The sequence below is a fragment of the Hyla sarda genome, unplaced genomic scaffold (genome assembly GCF_029499605.1).
Source record: "Hyla sarda isolate aHylSar1 unplaced genomic scaffold, aHylSar1.hap1 scaffold_69, whole genome shotgun sequence".
In the NCBI taxonomy this organism is placed as follows: domain Eukaryota; kingdom Metazoa; phylum Chordata; class Amphibia; order Anura; family Hylidae; genus Hyla; species Hyla sarda.
The window spans coordinates 601,945-625,847 of record NW_026610707.1 but is presented as its reverse complement, the minus strand read 5'-3'; the positions used below and the strand labels follow the sequence as shown (position 1 = coordinate 625,847).

At 47.8% G+C, this 23,903-nt stretch overlaps 1 long non-coding RNA gene across 3 annotated transcripts in view; it reads right to left on the bottom strand.

The window, feature by feature from the left end:
• The window catches only part of LOC130343845 (uncharacterized), a 136,534-nt gene that overhangs the window by 87,447 nt on the left and 25,184 nt on the right, over positions 1-23,903 (bottom strand). Inside the window, exon 1 of one of the 3 annotated variants that reach the window (XR_008883000.1) lies at positions 3,959-4,061. The exons of the other annotated variants lie outside the window; for them this stretch is intronic. This is a non-coding gene — a long non-coding RNA (uncharacterized LOC130343845). Of the gene's footprint in view, positions 1-3,958; positions 4,062-23,903 lie in introns of those variants that run through there. 3 annotated transcript variants of the gene reach the window in all.

The window sequence follows — 23,903 nt, the reverse complement described above, 5'->3', positions numbered from 1 at the left end:
TACATATATACAACCCCTATACATATATACAACTCCTATACATATATACAACCCCTATACATATATACAACTCCTATACATATATACAACCCCTATACATATATACAACCCTTATACAATATACAGTCCCTATACATATATACAACTCCTATTCATATATACAACCCCTATACATATATACAACTCCTATACATATATACAGCCCCTATACATATATACAACCCCTATACATATATACAACCCCTATACATATATACAGTCCCTACACCATAACACCAACCCCTCAGGGCTCCGGTTCGATGTCTGTAGCCGCCTACATCTTTTCATCTTGATCAAAACAAAACAAAAATGTGACAGCTTCAGCCCATCACCAGGGACGAGACTACTCGGTCAGGGCACCTTAAAGGAGAACCCTCTCCACAGGGAAGAGGCTGCAAATGCCCCCAACTTTTCATATTCCAAAGAACGAACCTTCACCAGGTCACAGAGAGTGTTCCTACAAACGTTTTCCATGGGGAGGATTTTCTGTCTCGTCGACACTAAACACCTCTCTTACCACGTGTGATACCTGACCACTACACTGACTAAAAAAGAAGGGCACCGGTCCCGGACACCCAGATCTTTGAAAGCCCCATAAAGCCACCCAGCATAGGAAAGGGTAGCCATCCGCGGCCAACCGATGGAAGCTCCCACCCTTTGATATACCTCTATATTAAAAGCACTCAGACGGATCCCTCCAAGGGACAGCCCAGGATAAAGGCAGCGCACAAGACTTCAAAGGTAAAAATGGTTTATTTACCCGGCATGCAACGCGTTTCGCTGGATGACCAGCTTCATCAGGCATCAGGCACCTGATGAAGCTGGTCATCCAGCGAAACGCGTTGCATGCCGGGTAAATAAACCATTTGTACCAAAACTTCAAGGGGATCCTAGGTGAATTTAAAAGAAACAACCCACTCCCTTGATCCCAACCTGGGCAATCCTTGAGGGCCAGTGGTTTCTGGAAATGAGTCAGCAAGACCCTGTTATCGAGGATTTTCCTCAGGAGAGTTCTTACCTCCCACATCCCCAGCCCCCACCTCCTGATGACCTTCAGAACCAGTGCAGCATAAGTCGGGAGATGCCCGTGTGGCGTGCGAAGATCCTTCACTTGACCGCCTCTCTCCCATTCCGGGAAGAAAGGCTGAAAGCATCTCCTGCAAGAGACTTCCCACGGAGGAGCCCCCTGCAAGAGACTACTCACGAAGGAGCCCTCTACAAGAGACTTCCCACAGAGGAGCCCTCTCTGTCCAGAGGTTTGATATATTGGCCTTTAAAAAGGTATTCACTAGGAATACCACCGGGTTGACCATACCCAACCCGCCTAGTCTCCTCGTTCGGTAAGTCACCTCCCTCTTACCTAGGTTCAGTCTGTTCCCCCACAACATTAGGAAGAACAGACTGTAGACCCCGGCCCAGAGAGGTTCTGGCAAAAGGCTGACATTGCCCAAATAGATTAACAACGGGAGCAAGAAAGACCTGATCAAGAAGACCCTTTCCCTAAAGGTCAAAGACCAACCTTTCCACTGTTCCACTCTTTTGGAGACATCTTCCAGCCTACTTTCCCAATTTTGTGTGGGGTAATCCCTGGGACCAAATTCGATGCCCAGAATTTTTGCAGATTCCTGGGGCACAGGGAGGGTGTCCGGGAGACAAAACCGAGGGTCTCCACCTCCCAACCAAAGACTTTTGCACTTGTCCCAGTTGATCTTAGACCCGGAGGCCTCCGTGTAGCAATCCACCTCCGACATCACCCACTCCGCCTCTCCTTGCGAAGAGACAAAAAAGGAGACGTCATCAGCGTATGTCACTACCCTTAAGGCAGAATCCGGCACCGCCGGGTCCATCCTCACCCCCACCAATGGTCCCCGAACATTCCCTCGAATGAAGGGGTCGATCGCGAACACATAAAGCAAAGGGCTTAACGGACAGCCTTGACGCACACCAGACTCCGCCCCAAAAGGGCGGCCCACCCAACCGTTTACCAATGGAAAAGTCTCAGCCCCTGCATAGAATGTTCTCAGACAATCCACAAACCCCCCACGGCAGACCGTATTTCAAAAGAGTGGACCAGAGATACTCGTGATCAACTCGATCAAAAGCCTTTGCCTGGTCCAAGGACAGCAGAAAACCCCTTCCAGTGACCAGCCCGACCCTGCTCCACAGCCTCGTGAATACCCAGCACTGCACTAAAAGTGCTACGACCAGGAACAGAGCAGTGCTGGGACCCCGAAAGGAGCTGGGGTGCAATTTTGCCCAACCTGTTGAAGAGCACTTTTGCCAGGATCTTTGTGTCCACATTGAGAAGCGCTATGGGACGCCAATTCTCAATGCGGGACCTCCTCATTGACTTTGGTAGAGTGCCCGAGGATAGACACTCATTTATTACTTCAGTTAAGAGGGGAACCAAGGTGTCCGTAAAGGTCTTATAAAACTCGTATGTTAATCCATCCAGCCCTGGCGACTTTTTGAGGGCAAGCCTCTCAATCGCCAGCTTCACTTCCTCTTCTCTGATCTTCTCTGTCAAAATCATTAAGAGAGGGGTCTACTCCTGACTGGGAAATGGCATCAGCCAGGAAAGCCGACATCCTGCCCCGATCTAGATCCCTCTTCCCCAAGAGGTGCGATCTAGGATCCCTGATCTGGACTTGTTCAGAGATCCTGTACTATCGACCAGGCCGGTCACGATCTTACAATCCACTGACATCTTACAGCTCTGGCAAGGGTCGGGCGAGCGGTACTTCCCGAAATCCCTCCCACGAGATTGTATTAAAGTCTCCTCCAAAAGATGACCTGCCGACTAGTAAAAAGTAGGGGCTTAATCCTCATAAAGAGACTTTTCCGGTCCCACCTACTCTGTGGACCATAGATGTTTACAAGGCGGAGCTCTTGTCCCTTCATGAGGACGTCTAATACCAGACATCTCCCCATTTCTAGCTCGATTACACGTCTGCATTCTACCTGAGCGGTTTTAAAAAGAACCGCCACCCCGCTATACGGCTGGGCCGCAAGAGACCAGTAAGAGGGCCCATGGCGCTACTCACACTTCGCCTTATGGATAGCAGTTAGATCTGTTAACCTGGTCTCCTGCAAAAATAAAATGTCGGCCTCAATTCGGCCGAGAAAATCAAAGGCCGCAAATCTTGCCGCATCTGACTTTATGCTGGCGACATTAATTGGTTAGGGCTATCTACCAGAGGGGAGCCAGTAGATCCTTCCGCTGGTACCTGGACAAGGGTGAGGGGGACTGAAAGATCCCACTCCAAAGAAGGGGACTCCTTCTCCTTCCTCTTCTTCACCCTCTTTTTTCTGGCACCCGATTTCCTCTTATTCTTTAGCCACTCTTTGCTCTCCTCATCCATACTCTCTCCTGGAGAGAAGGTAGCAGTGATGGCCCTTTTCTCCTCCTCCTTCTCTCTATCCAGTCTCCTGGCCTCCTCCTCCATCTCACCATCCCTCAGGTCCTCAGCAGAATCCACCATCTCAGGGTCAGGTAAAGCTACCTCAGCTGCCACCTGAGGAGCCCCCTCCCCTTTGGCGTGCCTCCGAACACCTCACCCTAGAAGGTGTCATTCTTTTCTTCCTTGGACCAGTAGTCTACCTCACCTCCGCCGGTACCCTCCCCAGTGGAGTTAGCATCTCGGCTAACCCCAGCTGGAGATTCGACCGCATTGGCAAAAGAGACTGGACAGCGGCTGAAGGGGTGACCGAGGTCCCCACACAGGTGACAACGAATGTCCCCACAGGTTGCGGCGAGATGACCTATTCCTCCACACAACGCACTTCTGGACCCTACATTGTGCGCTGAAGTGTGTCGGGGCACCGCACCTATGGCAGACCTTCGGCTGTCCCTGGTAGAAAACCAGGATCCTGTCCCTCCCCAGAAAAGTCGAGGAGGGAATGTGTGTGACAGAATTACCTGAAACCTTCAACTTGACCATGAAGGTCCAGGCCCCCGACCAGATACCGAATTCATGTTCTTATGGGGAATGCTGACCACCTCTCCAGAACGCCCAATCCAGGTCATGATACCTATGCAAGAAAGAGATTCGTTACACGTTAATACCGTCACTTTCTTGATGTTATTCTGGTGAGAAATTGCCTGGACAGCAAAATCTCGCCACTCAGGTTCTATCTTTGCCAGCTCGTACCAAGACCGAAAGAGCTCGAGCCCCTCGGCCCGGACGAAACTTACATCGAAAAATGGGGTACCATGAGGATGTATCAGGGCAAAGATGTCACCTGCCCTGAAATCCATCTTGAGGAGAGGCTCTACCACCTTTATCCTGTTTGGACAAGTATGATTGCCCCTCCACCTAAGACGGACCACATTCCTCCTGGGGACCCCAGACCCGGCTGTGGGGAGTGACCATGACTCCTCTCCTTTGCTCTCGGAAGGCCCCGAGGCCGTGCCTCTCTTTCCAAAAGGACAGTTCTACCTCTCTACCCTCTACAGTGATAGACTTATCCCCCCTCCGCAAGGCCTCCAGAAAGCGTCTCTGAAGGTCACTATTCCCAGGACCAGAGGGTGCAGAACTCTCATCATGTGGCCTATGTGACCCAGCAGCAACACTGGCATAACTCCTGTTGGGTACCTCTGATGGACCAATCACTCCAATATCCCTTTCACTCCCCACAGAACCCATACTCTCCCCCCCCTCTCAGACTTACCACAGAATCCATACTCTTCCCCCCCCCTCACACTCACCACAGAATCCATACTCTCCCCCCCTCTCACACTCACATCCCCTCCATCCATCCTCTCATTAGTCTTCCCATCCTCCCTCACTCCCTCTCCCCCATTCACACCTCCATTCAGTCCTGGACCAGACCCCACAGACAGATCCCCCGTATGTACAATATATACAGGTGTGACCTCAGCGTCCTCGGGTGATCCTGTCCAGTCTTGTTCCGTCACAATAACAGACTCTGACTGGTCAGGAACCCCCTCTGCTTCACCGGCCACAGGAAAGTCCTTTGGGGCCGGAGGCTGTCCAGATGTAGGCACAGTTTTTATAATATTGTCCATATAACCTCCTGCCCCCATGAGTTTTAGGACAGTCCCCTTCAAGTTTTCAATGGCTTTAGCAGCCGCCATTGCCAGTCCAGCCTTGGCGGTTTTATTATCCCTGCCGAGGTTCCGCCTGCCCCAATCACAGATGAGGTTCCCCCATGAGAAGCCCCTGCAGGTGACACCCCGACAGCAGACAACACCCCAGCCGCAAACCCCACCGTGGAGCCCACTTTGCCACTAGGCACTCCATGGCGCCGCTTATCTCCACCCTCGCTCCTAATCTCCGGCACTGGGACCAAAGCTTTACCCCTGCCCGCCTTGCCCTGGCCCAGTGCCGAAGAAAAGCGGCCTCCCGCTGGGCTGCTGACCTCACCAAACATGTCCGGCTTCACAGCTGAAATCACCCCGACACTCTTACCGCTACTACAAGCTGAAACAGTGTCACATGACTCTCCTGTAGGAACCTCCATACTCTGCCCACTGCTCTTCCCCTGCACAGAACCCACCGCAGGGCCCTGACTAGGGGAAGCTGGGGAAAGGGGGACATAAGAGAATGACACCGACTCACTCCTTTTCTTGTCACTTCTCCTCCTCTCCTCCTCATCCGGTACTGGGTCTTCTCCAAAGGCAAACTGCTCCAACCGTACCAGAGACTCCATCTCCCTGATGACCGCCATGAGTCTCCCCCCGGGGTAACTGCTGTCCTCCTCCGAGCTCCTCCCGGATCCTGGCGCTGGAGGTGCTTGTCCGGAGCAGATTCCGCTCTGAGACCACTGCGATGGATCCTGGGTTGTAGTGGGGTCACCATCTTCCTCAGGGTCACTTAACCCCTTCTTCCCCTTAAACCTCTCCTGGTTAAGGAGCTTCTCCATGAAGGGACCGCTGTTGGTCTGAATGTCCATTCTTTTCTTTTCAATTATGTTAATGTCAGTTTTTATCTTTGTGATGTCCTTATTGGCCTCTGTGCGCTGCTCCCGGACATGGTGTTTGCCCGCACTCGAGCGCATCTCAGCTCTGAGCGCAATCTGCACCGCTCTCTGTCCTTCCTTTTAAATTCTTGCATAAAATAAGCAATCCTTGAGGCAAAGTCACTCACAGACTCCTGGGGCCTCTGCAAACCCCAATCCTTCACATCTTCACCTGAAACCTCTCGGCTCAGGTCAGAAACCAGAGGGGGGGGGGGCCTACTCCGGGAACCAGAGGCCTGGGTCTCGCTTTCTTCCTGCACCCCAGAAACCTACTCCCCTCCAGGCAGAAGGGAGCAGGAACCAGGAGCCACACAGATCACCTCCCAGCAGCAGCACTGACTCTACAGACAAACCACACCCGATCCACCTGAGGGTTATACCAGTATACAGGAGAAGTGGTACTGTGCAGTATATATATACAGAATAAGAGCGGATACTGAGGATTGCACCCAGTATACAGTATAGTAAAAATCCTTTTATATTGTGTGGAGGAGCAGGATGTGACTTCCCATCGTTCCTCTTGTAGATTCTTTCGCCTCCTCCGGCACCGACCGGGTCTGTCTAACAAATAATCTTGTCAGTCCGAGTTTTTCCCGACTCACTAAGCCACTTTTAGTGAATGAGTTTTTCGGTAACAACATCATGTCCCCCGCGAGGCGCACGTCTTCCCGTACACCCAAATATCCCGCCTCAATAACCAGGCACAAATGGCGCTCACTGGGGAAATGAGTTCCCATTAAGTTCCTTGTTCCTCACAATAACATGGCTGCTATCTGCAACATTTAAGATGAGCGTGCCCCGCCGGCCGCCCCGCCGCTCAGAAGCTTATTGATTCTTCTCCAAAGAAAGAGAGTCTGAAGTTATAGAAGCTTCAAAGAAAATATTCTACACTTCTACCGTGTTATCTGCAAAGAGAAGGGGCAATTAATATACCGCCAAACTGTATCCACAGCGCAACCCGATAATGAGATCCCAGAGGAAAAAGACAGGAGATAAGGAAGAGCAGAAGAGAACCGCCAAACAATACAGCTCCCTGCTAAGACACCATCTATAGGGGGCAGTATTATAGTAGTTATATTCTTGTATATAGGGGGCAGTATTATAGTAGTTATATTCTTGTATATAGGAGGCAGTATTATAGTAGTTATATTCTTGTATATAGGAGCAGTATTATAGTAGTTATATTCTTGTATATAGGAGCAGTATTATAGTAGTTATATTCTTGTATATAGGAACAGTATTATAGTAGTTATATTCTTGTATATAGGAGACAGTATTATAGTAGATATATTCTTGTATATAGGAGCAGTATTATAGTAGTTATATTCTTGTATATAGGAGCAGTATTATAGTAGTTATATTCTTGTATATAGGAGGCAGTATTATAGTAGTTATATTCTTATATATAGGGGCAGTATTATAGTAGTTATATTCTTGTATATAGGAGCAGTATTATAGTAGTTATATTCTTGTATATAGGAGGCAGTATTATAGTAGTTATATTCTTGTATATAGGAGACAGTATTATAGTAGTTATATTCTTGTATATAGGGGCAGTATTATAGTAGTTATATTCTTGTATATAGAAGCAGTATTATAGTAGTTATATTCTTGTATATAGGAGCAGTATTATAGTAGTTATATTCTTGTATATAGGACCAGTATTATAGTAGTTATATTCTTGTATATATAGGAGCAGTATTATAGTAGTTATATTCTTGTATATAGGAGCAGTATTATAGTAGTTATATTCTTGTATATAGGGGCAGTATTATAGTAGTTATTCATCAAAGAGAAAAAGAATAGACGGACGACTCACCCAGGTGCAGTAAAAAATTCTTCTTTATTTTCATGAAGTGTTCTTATATCCACGGCAGAGCAGTACAGGGGGGTTATCGGGGGGATGCAGGGTGCGGGTGTGCAACAATTGTATCGCTCGTTCACTGAGCTTCTTCTGGCTTCCCCCCCAGTATTATAGTAGTTATATTCTTGTATATAGGAGCAGTATTATAGTAGTTATATTCTGGTATATAGGAGCAGTATTATAGTAGTTATATTCTTGTATATAGGAGCAGTATTATAGTAGTTATATTCTTGTATATAGGAGCAGTATTATAGTAGTTATATTCTTGTATATAGGAGCAGTATTATAGTAGTTATATTCTTGTATATAGGAGCAGTATTATAGTAGTTATATTCTTGTATATAGGAGCAGTATTATAGTAGTTATATTCTTGTATATAGGAGCAGTATTATAGTAGTTATATTCTTGTGTATAGGAGCAGTATTATAGTAGTTATATTCTTGTATATAGGAGCAGTATTATAGTAATTATATTCTTGTATATAGGAGCAGTATTATAGTAGTTATATTCTTGTATATAGGAGCAGTATTATAGTAGTTATATTCTTGTATATAGGACCAGTATTATAGTAGTTATATTCTTGTATATATAGGAGCAGTATTATAGTAGTTATATTCTTGTATATAGGAGCAGTATTATAGTAGTTATATTCTTGTATATAGGGGCAGTATTATAGTAGTTATTCATCAAAGAGAAAAAGAATAGACGGACGACTCACCCAGGTGCAGTAAAAAATTCTTCTTTATTTTCATGAAGTGTTCTTATATCCACGGCAGAGCAGTACAGGGGGGTTATCGGGGGGATGCAGGGTGCGGGTGTGCAACAATTGTATCGCTCGTTCACTGAGCTTCTTCTGGCTTCCCCCCCAGTATTATAGTAGTTATATTCTTGTATATAGGAGCAGTATTATAGTAGTTATATTCTGGTATATAGGAGCAGTATTATAGTAGTTATATTCTTGTATATAGGAGCAGTATTATAGTAGTTATATTCTTGTATATAGGAGCAGTATTATAGTAGTTATATTCTTGTATATAGGAGCAGTATTATAGTAGTTATATTCTTGTATATAGGAGCAGTATTATAGTAGTTATATTCTTGTATATAGGAGCAGTATTATAGTAGTTATATTCTTGTATATAGGAGCAGTATTATAGTAGTTATATTCTTGTGTATAGGAGCAGTATTATAGTAGTTATATTCTTGTATATAGGAGCAGTATTATAGTAATTATATTCTTGTATATAGGAGCAGTATTATAGTAGTTATATTCTTGTATATAGGAGCAGTATTATAGTAGTTATATTCTTGTATATAGGAGCCGTATTATAGTAGTTATATTCTTGTATATAGGAGCAGTATTATAGTAGTTATATTCTTGTATATAGGAGCAGTATTATAGTAGTTATATTCATGTATATAGGAACAGTATTATAGTAGTTATATTCTTGTATATAGGGGGCAGTATTATAGTAGTTATATTCTTGTATATAGGAGCAGTATTATAGTAGTTATATTCTTGTATATAGGAGCAGTATTATAGTAGTTATATTCTTGTATATAGAAGGCAGTATTATAGTAGTTATATTCTTGTATATAGGAGGCAGTATTATAGTAGTTATATTCTTGTATATAGGAGCAGTATTATAGTAGTTATATTCTTGTATATAGGAGCAGTATTATAGTAGTTATATTCTTGTATATAGGGGCAGTATTATAGTAGTTATATTCTTGTATATAGGAGCAGTATTATGGTAGTTATATTCTTGTATATAGGTGCAGTATTAATTTAGTTATATTCTTGTATATAGGAGGCAGTATTATAGTAGTTATATTCTTGTATATAGGAGCAGTATTATAGCAGTTATATTCTTGTATATAGGGGGCAGTATTATAGTAGATATATTCTTGTATATAGGGACAGTATTATAGTAGTTATATTCTTGTATATAGAGGCAGTATTATAGTAGTTATATTCTTGTATATAGGAGCAGTATTATAGTAGTTATATTCTTGTATATAGGAGCAGTATTATAGTAGATATATTCTTGTATATAGAGGCAGTATTATAGTAGTTATATTCTTGTATATAGGAGCAGTATTATAGTAGTCATATTCTTGCATATAGGGGGCAGTATTACAGTATTTACAGTATTATAGTCTGTCTATTACTTTCCTGTGGGTTCAGTAATCTGTGTATAGTGTTTTATGTCATTACACTGTATAAAGTATATAAAGCCCAATCCTATAACCCACCTGGGATCACCTACCTCTGGGGTCCGCACAGCAGATTAACGTGCAGGTTTAATTAAGTGCTGAATTGTTTGGCATTTTCCATTCTTCTCATTGTAATTTTTCGCCATTTAATTTGCGGTAAGTGGAATCTCATTCAGATGAAATTGCTTTGGTAATTACGGGGTCCGCTCGAGTCTCGCATCCGATTAGACGGGGGCCTAGAACTTCTGCAGAAGGTCAGACACTTTCTACACATGTCAGAGCAGAACGCGCCAGGACCATTATGGACCCTCCAGAAGATCTGACGTCCCCCCTCCCCCGGTGTGTGGATCCGTTTAATCATGGTGGGCACTTCCCCCCATAACAGGAGCGCTCTCCAGGTGGCTGGAGCAGACATTAGCCGTGAACTGCGGGGGCTACTTTGGCGCAGCGCCAGGATCAGAATTAATTGGACGCAGGAGTGTTGAATCCGTCTTCACGGGATGAACTTCGGCGCTGACCCAGGAAAACGTTACTTCATTAAAAATCCCCAAATCTTCTCTGAACCTGTGATGAAATCTTAAAGGGATTAATTATCATCCGCCGCCTCCGATATTGGACGCGGTCAGATACCAAAGAATGTGCTGGAAACAACCCCCCCCCCCCACATACACAATAACACAACAAGTATATAGGGGGCGCATGTCACAGCAAAACCGAGAGTCTCACCATGATAACAAAACCGTGGAACGTCTAAATCCGCCACTAGATGCAAATAAAGAATTGCGCCCCTAATGTGTACGTCACTGCTTCCCACCTTCGGACCGTGGATCAGATAAACAGTGCCCTGGCATCACGAACTGCTCAAGGTACATCCTACTAACACCCCGTGGCCGCCACAACCGTTTTTGGATGTGCACGAACAGGATACGGGTGTGCGCCCATAAGACCCCTAGTCTGAACTGTATGCTTAGAAACCGCGTGGAATGTGCGACCGTTTATGCGCCAGTAAAGTGTACGAGACTTTGACTTTGAAATTAAGAGGAAGCACATTATTCAAGGCCATACGTTGTGTGAAGTTTGCCAAAAATCGTGTATGTAAAGCCTACAGACATGTGCAAACTGCCTGACGAATTCATGCAGCGCCACAGATTCCAGTCCGCCCCAGCAGGGGGTTAACTCAGCAAGCGCAAAGCACGCAAAGGATTCCAGCCAGACGAAACATCCCGCCCCTGGGCGTGGGAACCAAGTTGCTGTGCCAAAGCCTAAATGGAACTTAAAGGACCACAGCCATTGTTGCACATGGGATGGTTGAGGAGGCTGCACGGGTGGCGTGCTTCCAGCTGGCGGCCATTTTTGGGGAGCCTGCTATAAAGCCAGCAGCAGGGCTCCCATCACTGGTACCTCACCGAATAGAAAATGATGGCGGAGAGCACCTTGAGTGAGGGTACTAATGTGGTAACCCAGTATAGAATCACGTGTTCTTCTGTATTCCTGCCCATCCTGTGGGGCAGATGCAGCTCAATGTCCGTCATGTGTCCCTTCTCCTCAGAACTCCCTACAGCAGTGGTCGTCAACCTGCGGTCCGCAGGTTGGAGACCACTGCTCTACCATATTATACAAAGCTATGCAATGGTCAATGTATTTGTATTTTCTATGCACTTGTTACTTTAAATATCCTGTTGCTAAGGACCTTGTTGTTAGGGGGGTATGTAAAGGTGAATCAGGTGACTTATCCGGCCAATGGAATCTCTCTAAATTGCTCCCATATATAGTGAGGTCTGTCAGTTTATGGTGAGGAGTTTAAGCCGATAAGCTTCCCAAAATTCACCTTTCATCTCCTTCACACTGATCTGAGTTGCAACGGATTGTACCATCTTTCCAACCGCAGTAAAGCAAACCAGTTTTCCGTAACCTTGCGTCGGAGTGATTATTTGTCCCGTGCCTGGCACAGGAGAAGCTGGTCTACCTCGGGCAGTGTATTGGTCAACCATGCCTTGGCGTCACGAAACTGCTAATTACACATTACACATCACACTAAGATGGCGGCCGTCGCTTCCTCAAAGCCCGATACGGACATTTCTCACCTGGCGCAACTACTTGCGGAGCGACTGGCGCTCCCATCCTCACAAGATGACTGGTTGAACATCCCGCTGCCAGAAGATGATTCATGGTCGGACGCCCCAGCACCCCGGAAGGCGGAAGAGGTTCTCCAAAGGATCTGTCAACGCCTTCGGAAGATGAAACTTCCGAAGGCTGCCACGGTGGGTGTTTGGCAACGAACCTGCGGTCATCCAGGCCCCGCATAAGTTCCTGATTTCCCTGTCTACCATCATGCCGAGGGAGAAATTGCATTCCCCGACCACTGCCCCACGGCCCTCTTGCCTGAAGGTTTGGCCGGAAGAGTGGGCACCAACCATTTTCGGGTGCCTCATCAATACAGGTGATGGTCACCGTGAGCCCCCACATTTCTGGCTCACAATTGTCAAGGGTCTCCTGGATCCAGAGCATCGTGACGCCATCTGAGGCCCCCCGTCCACCACGCCATTTGATGGAGAGAGAAGGAAAGTTGTGGGAACCTCTCGGAGTTCCCTTGGAGTTGGACTGCTGCAGCCCTTGGTGTACAGCAATGTCTTGTTATATGTTTGTTTGTCTTGTGAACTCATATACAAAGCAGCTCAACCCTACCACAATTACCATAAATACCTAATTGGCACAAGAAACAAAAGCATTTGGGTCTCAACATGGGCACCAACTGTACCAACGTAAGGAAGAGACTTTAATTTGCACTTTCTCCTACCTCAGGGCTGCCCTCTGCCACCCATTGACCGCTGGGACTGGGCGCCGAGGGCAGTAGTGTTTTAGAGGGGGAGTTTGTGGTGTCCCAGCACAAGTGGCTTGTCACGATTCGGCTGGCTGGAGGTGGATCCTCTGTGCCAGAGAGGGATTGGCGTGGACCGTGTTGGTGGACCGGTTCTAAGTTGCTACTGGTATTCACCAGAGCCCGCCGCAAAGCGGGATGGTCTTGCAGCGGCGGTAGCAACCAGGTCGTATCCACCAGCAACGGCTCAACCTCTCTGACTGCTGAAGATAAGCGTGGTACAAGGGAGTAGACAAGAGCAAGGTCGGACGTAGCAGAAGGTCAGGGCAGGCAGCAAGGATCGTAGTCAGGGGCAACGGCAGGAGGTCTGGAATGCAGGCTAGGAACACACAAGGGAACGCTTTCACTGGCACAATGGCAACAAGATCCGGCGAGGGAGTGCAGGGGAAGTGAGGTATAAGTAGGGAGTGCACAGGTGATAACACTGATTAGGCCTGCTGCGCCAATCAGTGGCACAGTGGCCCATTAAATTGCAGAGACGCACGCGCCCTAAGGAGCGGGGCCGCGCGCGCCGGGACAAGACAGACGGGGAACGGGTCAGGTACGGGAGCCGGGATGCGCATCGCGAGCGGGCGCCTCCCGCGTCGCGAATCGCATCCCGGCTGGGAGTGATATTGCAGCGCACCCGGTCAGCAGGTCTGACAGGGGCGCTGCGAATGAGAGGATGCTGCGAGCGCTCCGGGGAGGAGCGGGGACCCGGAGCGCTCAGCGTAACAGTACCCCCCCCTTTGGGTCTCCCCCTCTTCTTGGAGCCTGAGAACCTGAGGATAAGACTTTTGTCTAGGATGTTGTCCTCAGGTTCCCAAGATCTCTCCTCTGGGCCACAGTTCTCCCAATCCACCCAAAAATTTTTTTTACCTCTGACAATCTTGGAGGCCAGAATCTCCTTCACAGAGAAGACGTCAGACGAACCGGAAACAGGAGTGGGAGAAACAACTTTGGGAAAGAAGCGGTTAAGGATGAGCGGTTTAAGGAGAGAGACATGGAAGGCATTGGGAATACGGAGAGAAGGAGGAAGAAGGAGTTTGTAAGAGACAGGGTTGATCTGGCACAAGATTTTGAAAGGACCAAGATAGCGTGGTCCCAGTTTGTAACTGGGGACACGAAAGCGGACATACTTAGCGGAGAGCCATACCTTGTCTCCGGGAGCAAAAATGGGGGGAGTTCTTCTTTTTTTATCAGCAAATTTTTTCATCCGGGATGAAGCCTGTAAAAGAGAATTTTGGGTTTCTTTCCATATGGTGGAAAGATCACGAGTCACTTCATCCACAGCGGGCAAACCAGAGGGCAAACAACTGTATTGCCACGGGATGAGGTCAAGTCCGTAATAAAGTCCATACCAATCTGTGACCAAGGCTGTTCGGGGACAGGCAGAGGATGAAGGAGACCAGCAGGCTTCTGGCGAGGAGTCTTATCCCGGGCACAGACAGTACAGGCCCGCACGAAATCAACAACATCAGTCTCCAGAGTCGGCCACCAATAAAATCGAGAGATGATTTGAAAGGATTTTTTGATGCCCGCATGGCCTGCGAGGTGGGAGGAGTGTCCCCATTTGAGAATCCCGAGACGCTGGCGTGGAGAAACGAAGGTCTTCCCTGGAGGAGTTTGCCTGATGGAAGCTGGAGAAGTGGAGATCAGACAGTCCGTAGGAATGATGTGTTGCGGAGAGGCCTCTACTTCAGAGGCATCAGAAGAACGAGAGAGGGCATCGGCCCTAATGTTCTTGTCAGCAGGGCGAAAATGGTTTTCAAAGTTAAAACGGGCAAAGAACAACGACCACCTAGCCTGGCGAGGGTTCAGTCGTTGGGCAGACTGGAGATAGGAGAGATTCTTGTGATCAGTGTATATAATAACTGGATATTTTGATCCCTCCAGCAGGTGCCTCCATTCCTCAAGCGCCAATTTAATGGCCAGTAGTTTTCGATCACCAATGGAGTAGTTTTTCTCCGCCGGAGAGAAGGTCCTAGAAAAAAAACCACAAGTAACAGCATGCCCGGAAGAATTTTTTTGTAGAAGAACTGCTCCAGCTCCCACTGAGGAGGCATCTACCTCCAATAGAAAGGGTTTAGATGGGTCAGGTCTGGAGAGCACGGGAGCAGAAGAAAAGGCAGACTTGAGATGTTTAAATGCGTCTTCCGCTTGGGGAGACCAGGACTTAGGATTGGCATTTTTCTTGGTTAGAGCCATGATAGGGGCCACAATAGTGGAGAAGTGTGGAATGAATTGTCTGTAATAATTGGCGAACCCCAAAAAACGTTGGATAGCACGGAGTCCGGAGTGGCGTGGCCAATCTAACACGGCAGATAGTTTATCTGGGTCCATTTGTAGTCCCTGGCCAGAGACCAAGTATCCTAGGAAAGGAAGAGATTGACATTCAAAGAGACATTTTTCCATTTTGGCATAAAGTTGATTGTCCCGAAGTCTCTGAAGAACCATGCGGACATGCTGGCGGTGTTCTTCTAAGTTGGCAGAAAAAATCAGAATATCGTCCAGGTAAACCACAACACAGGTATATAGAAGATCACGAAAAATTTCATTAACAAAGTCTTGGAAGACGGCAGGGGCGTTGCACAGGCCAAAGGGCATGACCAGATACTCAAAGTGTCCATCTCTAGTGTTAAATGCAGTCTTCCATTCGTCCCCCTCCCTGATGCGGATGAGATTATAAGCACCTTTTAAGTCCAGTTTGGTAAAGATGTGGGCGCCTTGTAGGCGATCAAAGAGTTTCGAGATAAGAGGTAAGGGGTAGCGTTTTTTTACCGTGATTTTATTAAGTCCGCGGTAATCAATGCAAGGGCGTAGGGAGCCATCTTTTTTGGACACAAAAAAAATCCAGCTCCGGCAGGAGAGGAGGACTTGCGGATAAACCCCTTTTTTAAATTCTCCTGGATGTACTCCGACATGGCTTGAGTTTCTGGAGCAGACAGAGGGTAGATTCTGCCCCGGGGTGGAGTAGTACCCGGGATGAGGTCAATAGGACAGTCATAAGGCCTGTGGGGAGGCAAAGTCTCTGCTTGCTTTTTGCAAAAAACATCAGCATAGTCCATATAGGCCTTAGGGAGACCGGATACCGGGGGAACCACAGGGTCACGACAGGGAGTACTGGGAACCGGTTTAAGACAGTCCTTGTGACAAGAAGTACCCCAGTTCTTGATTTCTCCTGTGGACCAATCAAGGGTTGGGGAATGGCGTTGAAGCCACGGTAATCCAAGAAGAATTTCTGAAGTGCCAAAAAAGGACCAAAAATTCTATTTTTTCGTGATGGGGTCCGATGCACATTAGGAGAGGTTCCGTGCGGTAACGCACGGTACAGTCTAATCTTTCATTGTTAACAAAATTGATGTAGAGGGGTCTGGCGAGACTGGTCACCGGGATGTTGAACCTGTTGATGAGAGAGGCCAAAATAAAATTTCCTGCAGATCCGGAATCCAAGAAGGCCATAGCAGAGAAGGAGAAGGTAGAAGAAGATATCCGCACAGGCACAGTAAGACGTGGAGAAGCAGAGTTCACATTAAGAGCTGTCTCACCTTTGTGCGGAGTCAGCGTACGTCTTTCCAGGCGGGGAGGACGGATAGGACAATCCTTCAAGAAATGTTCGGTACCGGCACAGTACAGGCACAGATTCTCCATGCGGCGTCGTGTCCTCTCTTGAGGTGTCAAGCGAGACCGGTCAACTTGCATAGCCTCCACGGCGGGAGGCACAGGAACGGATTGCAGAGGACCAGAGGAGAGAGGAGCCGGGGAGAGAAACCGCCTCGTGCGAACAAAGTCCATATCCTGGCGGAGCTCCTGACGCCTTTCGGAAAAACGCATGTCAATGCGGGTGGCAAGATGAATAAGTTCATGCAGGTTAGCAGGAATTTTTCGTGCGGCCAGCACATCTTTAATGTTACTGGATAGGCCTTTTTTAAAGGTCGCGCAGAGGGCCTCGTTATTCCAGGATAATTCGGAGGCAAGAGTACGGAATTGGATGGCGTACTCGCCAACAGAAGAATTACCCTGGACCAGGTTCAGCAGGGCAGTCTCAGCAGAAGAGGCTCGGGCAGGTTCCTCAAAGACACTTCGAATCTCCGTGAAGAAGGAGTGTACAGAGGCAGTGACAGGGTCATTGTGGTCCCAGAGCGGTGTGGCCCATGACAGAGCTTTCCCAGACAGAAGGCTGACTACGAAAGCCACCTTAGACCTTTCAGTAGGAAACTGGTCCGACATCATCTCCAAGTGCAGGGAACATTGCGAAAGAAAGCCACCTCAAAACTTAGAGTCCCCATCAAATTTATCCGGCAAGGATAATCGTAGGCCGGAAGCGGCCACTCGCTGCGGAGGAGGTGCAGGAGCTGGCGGAGGAGAAGATTGCTGGAGCTGTGGTAATAGCTGCTGTAGCATCACGGTCAGTTGAGACAGCTGGTGGCCTTGTTGCGCTATCTGTTGCGACTGCTGGGCGACCACTGTGGTGAGGTCGGCAACAACTGGCAGCGGGACCTCAGCGGGATCCATGGCCGGATCTACTGTCACGATTCGGCTGGCTGGAGGTGGATCCTCTGTGCCAGAGAGGGATTGGCGTGGACCGTGCTGGTGGACCGGTTCTAAGTTGCTACTGGTATTCACCAGAGCCCACCGCAAAGCGGGATGGTCTTGCAGCGGCGGTAGCAACCAGGTCGTATCCACCAGCAACGGCTCAACCTCTCTGACTGCTGAAGATAAGCGCGGTACAAGGGAGTAGACAAGAGCAAGGTCGGACGTAGCAGAAGGTCAGGGCAGGCAGCAAGGATCGTAGTCAGGGGCAACGGCAGGAGGTCTGGAACACAGGCTAGGAACACACAAGGGAACGCTTTCACTGGCACAATGGCAACAAGATCCGGCGAGGGAGTGCAGGGGAAGTGAGGTATAAGTAGGGAGTGCACAGGTGATAACACTGATTAGGCCTGCTGCGCCAATCAGTGGCGCAGTGACCCTTTAAATTGCAGAGACCCGGCGCGCGCGCCCTAAGGAGCGGGGCCGCGCGCGCCGGGACAAGACAGACGGGGAACGGGTGAGGTACGGGAGCCGGGATGCGCATCGCGAGCGGGCGCCTCCCGCGTCGCGAATCGCATCCCGGCTGGGAGTGATATTGCAGCGCACCCGGTCAGCAGGTCTGACCGGGGCGCTGCGAATGAGAGGATGCTGCGAGCGCTTTCGGGGAGGAGCGGGGACCCGGAGCGCTCGGCGTAACATGGCTGTCCTGTGGTTGAGGATTGACTCGGGCAGCCTGGCCTTATAAAGCATCCTACAAGTGTCACTCACGGGTGTACCATATGTTACAGTGCCTTGGAAGGACCCAAGCTACCAGAACCTGAATTCTACAAGCCTGACTGGTGAAAAGCACCACAAGTCTCGCAAGGGGTAGGCATAACCTGATGTCGGTGTGTTTATTGACTTATCGTGTCTGGCCCAGGAAGACTGCCCCCACCTTCGTACCGTGGATCGGATATACAGTGCCCTGGCGTCATGAAGTGATCAAGGTACGTCTACTATCACCCAGTGGGCGTCACAAGATGATGATATGGAGGAGCTGTATATGTCACTGTTATGGGGGTGCTGTATATGTCACTGTTATGGGGGGAGGCTGTATATGTCACTGTTATGGGGGGGCTGTATATATCACTGTTATGGGGGCTGTATATGTCACTGTTATGGGGGGGCTGTATGTGTCACTGTTATGGGGGCTGTATATGTCACTGTTATGGGGGGCTGTATATGTCACTGTTATGGGGGGCTGTATATGTCACTGTTATGGGGGCTGTATATGTCGCTGTTATGGGGGCTGTATATGTCACAGTTATGGGGGCTGTATATGTCACTGTTATGGGGGCTGTATATGTCACTGTTATGGGGACTGTATATGTCACTGTTATGGGGGGGCTGTATATGTCACTGTTATGGGGGGGCTGTATATGTCACTGTTATGGGGGCTGTATATGTCACTGTTACGGGGGGCTGTATATGTCACTGTTATGGGGGGCTGTATATGTCACCGTTATGGGGGGGGCTGTATATGTCACTGTTATGGGGGGGGCTGTATATGTCACTGTTATGGGGGCTGTATATGTCACCGTTATGGGGGGGCTGTATATGTCACCGTTATGGGGGGGCTGTATATGTCACCGTTATGGGGGGGCTGTATATGTCACTGTTATGGGGGGCTGTATATGTCACCGTTATGGGGGGGCTGTATATGTCACTGTTATGGGGGGCTGTATATGTCACTGTTATGGGGGGGCTGTATATGTCACTGTTATGGGGGGCTGTATATGTCACCGTTATGGGGGGCTGTATATTTCACTGTTATGGGGTGGCTGTATGTGTCACTGTTATGGGGGGTTGTATATGTCACTGTTATGGGGGCTGTATATGTGACTGTTATGGGGGGGCTGTATATGTCACTGTTATGGGGGCTGTCTGTGTCACTGTTATGGGGGGGCTGTATATGTCACTGTTATGGAGGGCTGTATATGTGACTGTTATGGGGGGGCTGTATATGTCACTGTTATGGGGGGGCTGTATATGTCACTGTTATGGGGGCTGTATATGTCACTGTTATGGGGGCTGTATATGTCACTGTTATGGGGGCTGTATATGTCACTGTTATGGGGGGCTGTATATGTCACTGTTATGGGGGCTGTATATGTCACTGTTATGGGGGGGCTGTATATGTCACTGTTATGGGGGCTGTATATTTCACTGTTATGGGGGGGCTGTATATGTCACTGTTATGGGGGGCTGTATATGTCACTGTTATGGGGGGCTGTATATGTCACCGTTATGGGGGGCTGTATATGTCACCGTTATGGGGGGGCTGTCTCTGATGATGGATTTTACTAGTGCAGGACACGGGGGATCTGATAGGTGAAGACACGGTCATGTAAGGTAATAGATTTGTTATCTTGTATCTTATCAGCATTTGTTTTATGGATATATATATATAGATAGAACTTTCAGTAAAGTCGGGGTTCCTCCAGTTTTCCGGAGTCTCCCGGTGATAATGTTCTCATCCTGACTCGCAGTCATTAGTATTCTCCACCGGTTTCGGGGGTTTTGGTGACTGAACTTTCGGCACTCGGTGTCTTCAGTTATCACAATAGTGTCTCGGAGCCGTCCGCCGCCGCTCACCTTGTCACGCACCTTGGAATAAATGAGATCCGAAGCGGGAATTAATTGTCTTATGAAGCGGTGTCGGGGCCGCGGCGTTTGACCGGCATTAATGCCCTGATTTGAATTCCAGCAAAGGAAATCCAGGAGTTGTCTCTGCGCAAACAGAGTCGGGACCTCTGCTCGGCCGTCAATAATGGGATCTGCATAAGATATTGATTACAAGTCATTAGAATCTCCAAATGTTAATGAGACCAATTAATTCCTAATCTGCGGGGGATGGGGGGTACAGGCGGAATACGGCGCAGCTTATTACCTATCAGACGGGGCCACAGTGTTGTCACCATCTCATTCATCCCTTTTATGTCTCATATTATCCATAGACACCTGTCTGGTCTTGTCTGCGGACCCCCGGATCAGAGCGGCCGTAATGAGGTCTGGGGGACAAGGGCGCCGGGAGCGAAAACCACAACGTGCTGTGTAGTCTGTCAGCGCCGCATAAATTATAGGGGGCAAAAAATCTGTCTGTGTAGGGTAAACCTTAAAGATCCCAACCCCCACACAACCCATAGGACCCCCACAGATCACAGCCCATAGGACCCCCACAGACCACAGGACCCAGCACAGATCATAGCCCATAGGACCCCACACAGACTACAGGACCCCCCACAGATTACAGCCCATATTACCCCCACAGATCACAGACCACAGGACCCCAAAGATCACAGCCCATAGGATCCCCCAAAGATCACAGCCCATAGGACCCCCCACAGCTCACAGCCCATAGGACCCCCACAGACTACAGCACCCCCCACATATCACAGCCCATAGGACCCCCACAGATCACAGCCCATAGGACCCCCCACAGACTACAGCACCCCCCACAGATCACAGCTTATAGGACCACCACAGATCATAGCCCATAGGACCCCACACAGATCCCCCCCCCCCCCCCAGCTCTATGGCTCATATTAGAGGCGGGTGTGATATATTATATAATCTCCTGTACAGAGTCATGTGACCAGCTCTATGACCACATATTAGAGGCGGGTGTGATACATTGTATAATCTCCTGTACAGAGTCATGTGACCAGCTCTATGACCTCATATTAGAGGCGGGTGTGATATATTGTATAATCTCCTGTACAGAGTCATGTGACCAGCTCTATGACCACATATTAGAGGCGGGTGCGATATATTGTATAATCTCCTGTACAGAGTCATGTGACCAGCTCTATGACCTCATATTAGAGGCGGGTGTGATATATTATATAATCTCCTGTACAGAGTCATGTGACCAGCTCTATGACCCCATATTAGAGGCGGGTGTGATATATTACATAATCTCCTGTACAGGGTCATGTGACCAGCTCTATGACCACATATTAGAGGCGGGTGTGATACATTGTATAATCTCCTGTACAGAGTCATGTGACCAGCTCTATGGCCCCATATTAGAGGCGGGTGCGATATATTATATAATCTCCTGTACAGAGTCATGTGACCAGCTCTATGACCCCATATTAGAGGCGGGTGCGATATATTGTATAATCTCCTGTACAGGGTCATGTGACCAGCTCTATGACCTCATATTAGAGGCGGGTGTGATATATTGTATAATCTCCTGTACAGAGTCATGTGACCAGCTCTATGACCTCATATTAGAGGCGGGTGTGATATATTGTATAATCTCCTGTACAGGGTCATGTGACCAGCTCTATGGCCCCATATTAGAGGCGGGTGCGATATATTATATAATCTCCTGTACAGAGTCATGTGACCAGCTCTATGACCTCATATTAGAGGCGGGTGTGATATATTGTATAATCTCCTGTACAGAGTCATGTGACCAGCTCTATGACCCCATATTAGAGGCGGGTGTGATATATTGTATAATCTCCTGTACAGGGTCATGTGACCAGCTCTATGACCCCATATTAGAGGCGGGTGTGATATATTACATAATCTCCTGTACAGGGTCATGTGACCAGCTCTATGACCCCATATTAGAGGCGGGTGTGATATATTGTATATACTCCTGTACAGGGTCATGTGACCAGCTCTATGACCCCATATTAGAGGCGGGTGTGATATATTGTATAATCTCCTGTACAGAGTCATGTGACCAGCTCTATGACCTCATATTAGAGGCGGGTGTGATATATTGTATAATCTCCTGTACAGAGTCATATGACCAGCTCTATGACCCCATATTAGAGGCGGGTGTGATATATTATATAATCTCCTGTACAGAGTCATGTGACCAGCTCTATGACCCCATATTAGAGGCGGGTGTGATATATTGTATAATCTCCTGTACAGGGTCATATGACCAGCTCTATGACCTCATATTAGAGGCGGGTGTGATATATTGTATAATCTCCTGTACAGGGTCATGTGACCAGCTCTATGACCCCATATTAGAGGCGGGTGTGATATATTATATAATCTCCTGTACAGGGTCATGTGACCAGCTCTATGACCCCATATTAGAGGCGGGTGTGATATATTGTATAATCTCCTGTACAGAGTCATGTGACCAGCTCTATGACCCCATATTAGAGGCAGGTGCGATATATTATATAATCTCCTGTACAGAGTCATGTGACCAGCTCTATGACCCCATATTAGAGGCGGGTGTGATATATTACATAATCTCCTGTACAGGGTCATGTGACCAGCTCTATGACCCCATATTAGAGGCGGGTGTGATATATTGTATATACTCCTGTACAGGGTCATGTGACCAGCTCTATGACCCCATATTAGAGGCGGGTGTCATATATTGTATAATCTCCTGTACAGAGTCATGTGACCAGCTCTATGACCTCATATTAGAGGCGGGTGTGATATATTATATAATCTCCTGTACAGGGTCATGTGACCAGCTCTATGACCCCATATTAGAGGCGGGTGTGATATATTGTATAATCTCCTGTACAGAGTCATGTGACCAGCTCTATGACCCCATATTAGAGGCGGGTGTGATATATTGTATAATCTCCTGTACAGAGTCATGTGACCAGCTCTATGACCTCATATTAGAGGCGGGTGTGATATATTATATAATCTCCTGTACAGGGTCATGTGACCAGCTCTATGGCCCCATATTAGAGGCGGGTGTGATATATTGTATAATCTCCTGTACAGGGTCATGTGACCAGCTCTATGACCCCATATTAGAGGCGGGTGTGATATATTGTATAATCTCCTGTACAGGGTCATGTGACCAGCTCTATGACCTCATATTAGAGGCGGGTGTGATATATTGTATAATCTCCTGTACAGAGTCATGTGACCAGCTCTATGACCTCATATTAGAGGCGGGTGTGATATATTATATAATCTCCTGTACAGGGTCATGTGACCAGCTCTATGACCCCATATTAGAGGCGGGTGTGATATATTATATAATCTCCTGTACAGAGTCATGTGACCAGCTCTATGACCCCATATTAGAGGCGGGTGTGATATATTATATAATCTCCTGTACAGGGTCATGTGACCAGCTCTATGACCCCATATTAGAGGTGGGTGTGATATATTATATAATCTCCTGTACAGGGTCATGTGACCAGCTCTATGACCTCATATTAGAGGCGGGTGTGATATATTGTATAATCTCCTGTACAGGGTCATGTGACCAGCTCTATGACCTCATATTAGAGGCGGGTGTGATATATTGTATAATCTCCTGTACAGGGTCATGTGACCAGCTCTATGACCCCATATTAGAGGCGGGTGTGATATATTGTATAATCTCCTGTACAGGGTCATGTGACCAGCTCTATGACCTCA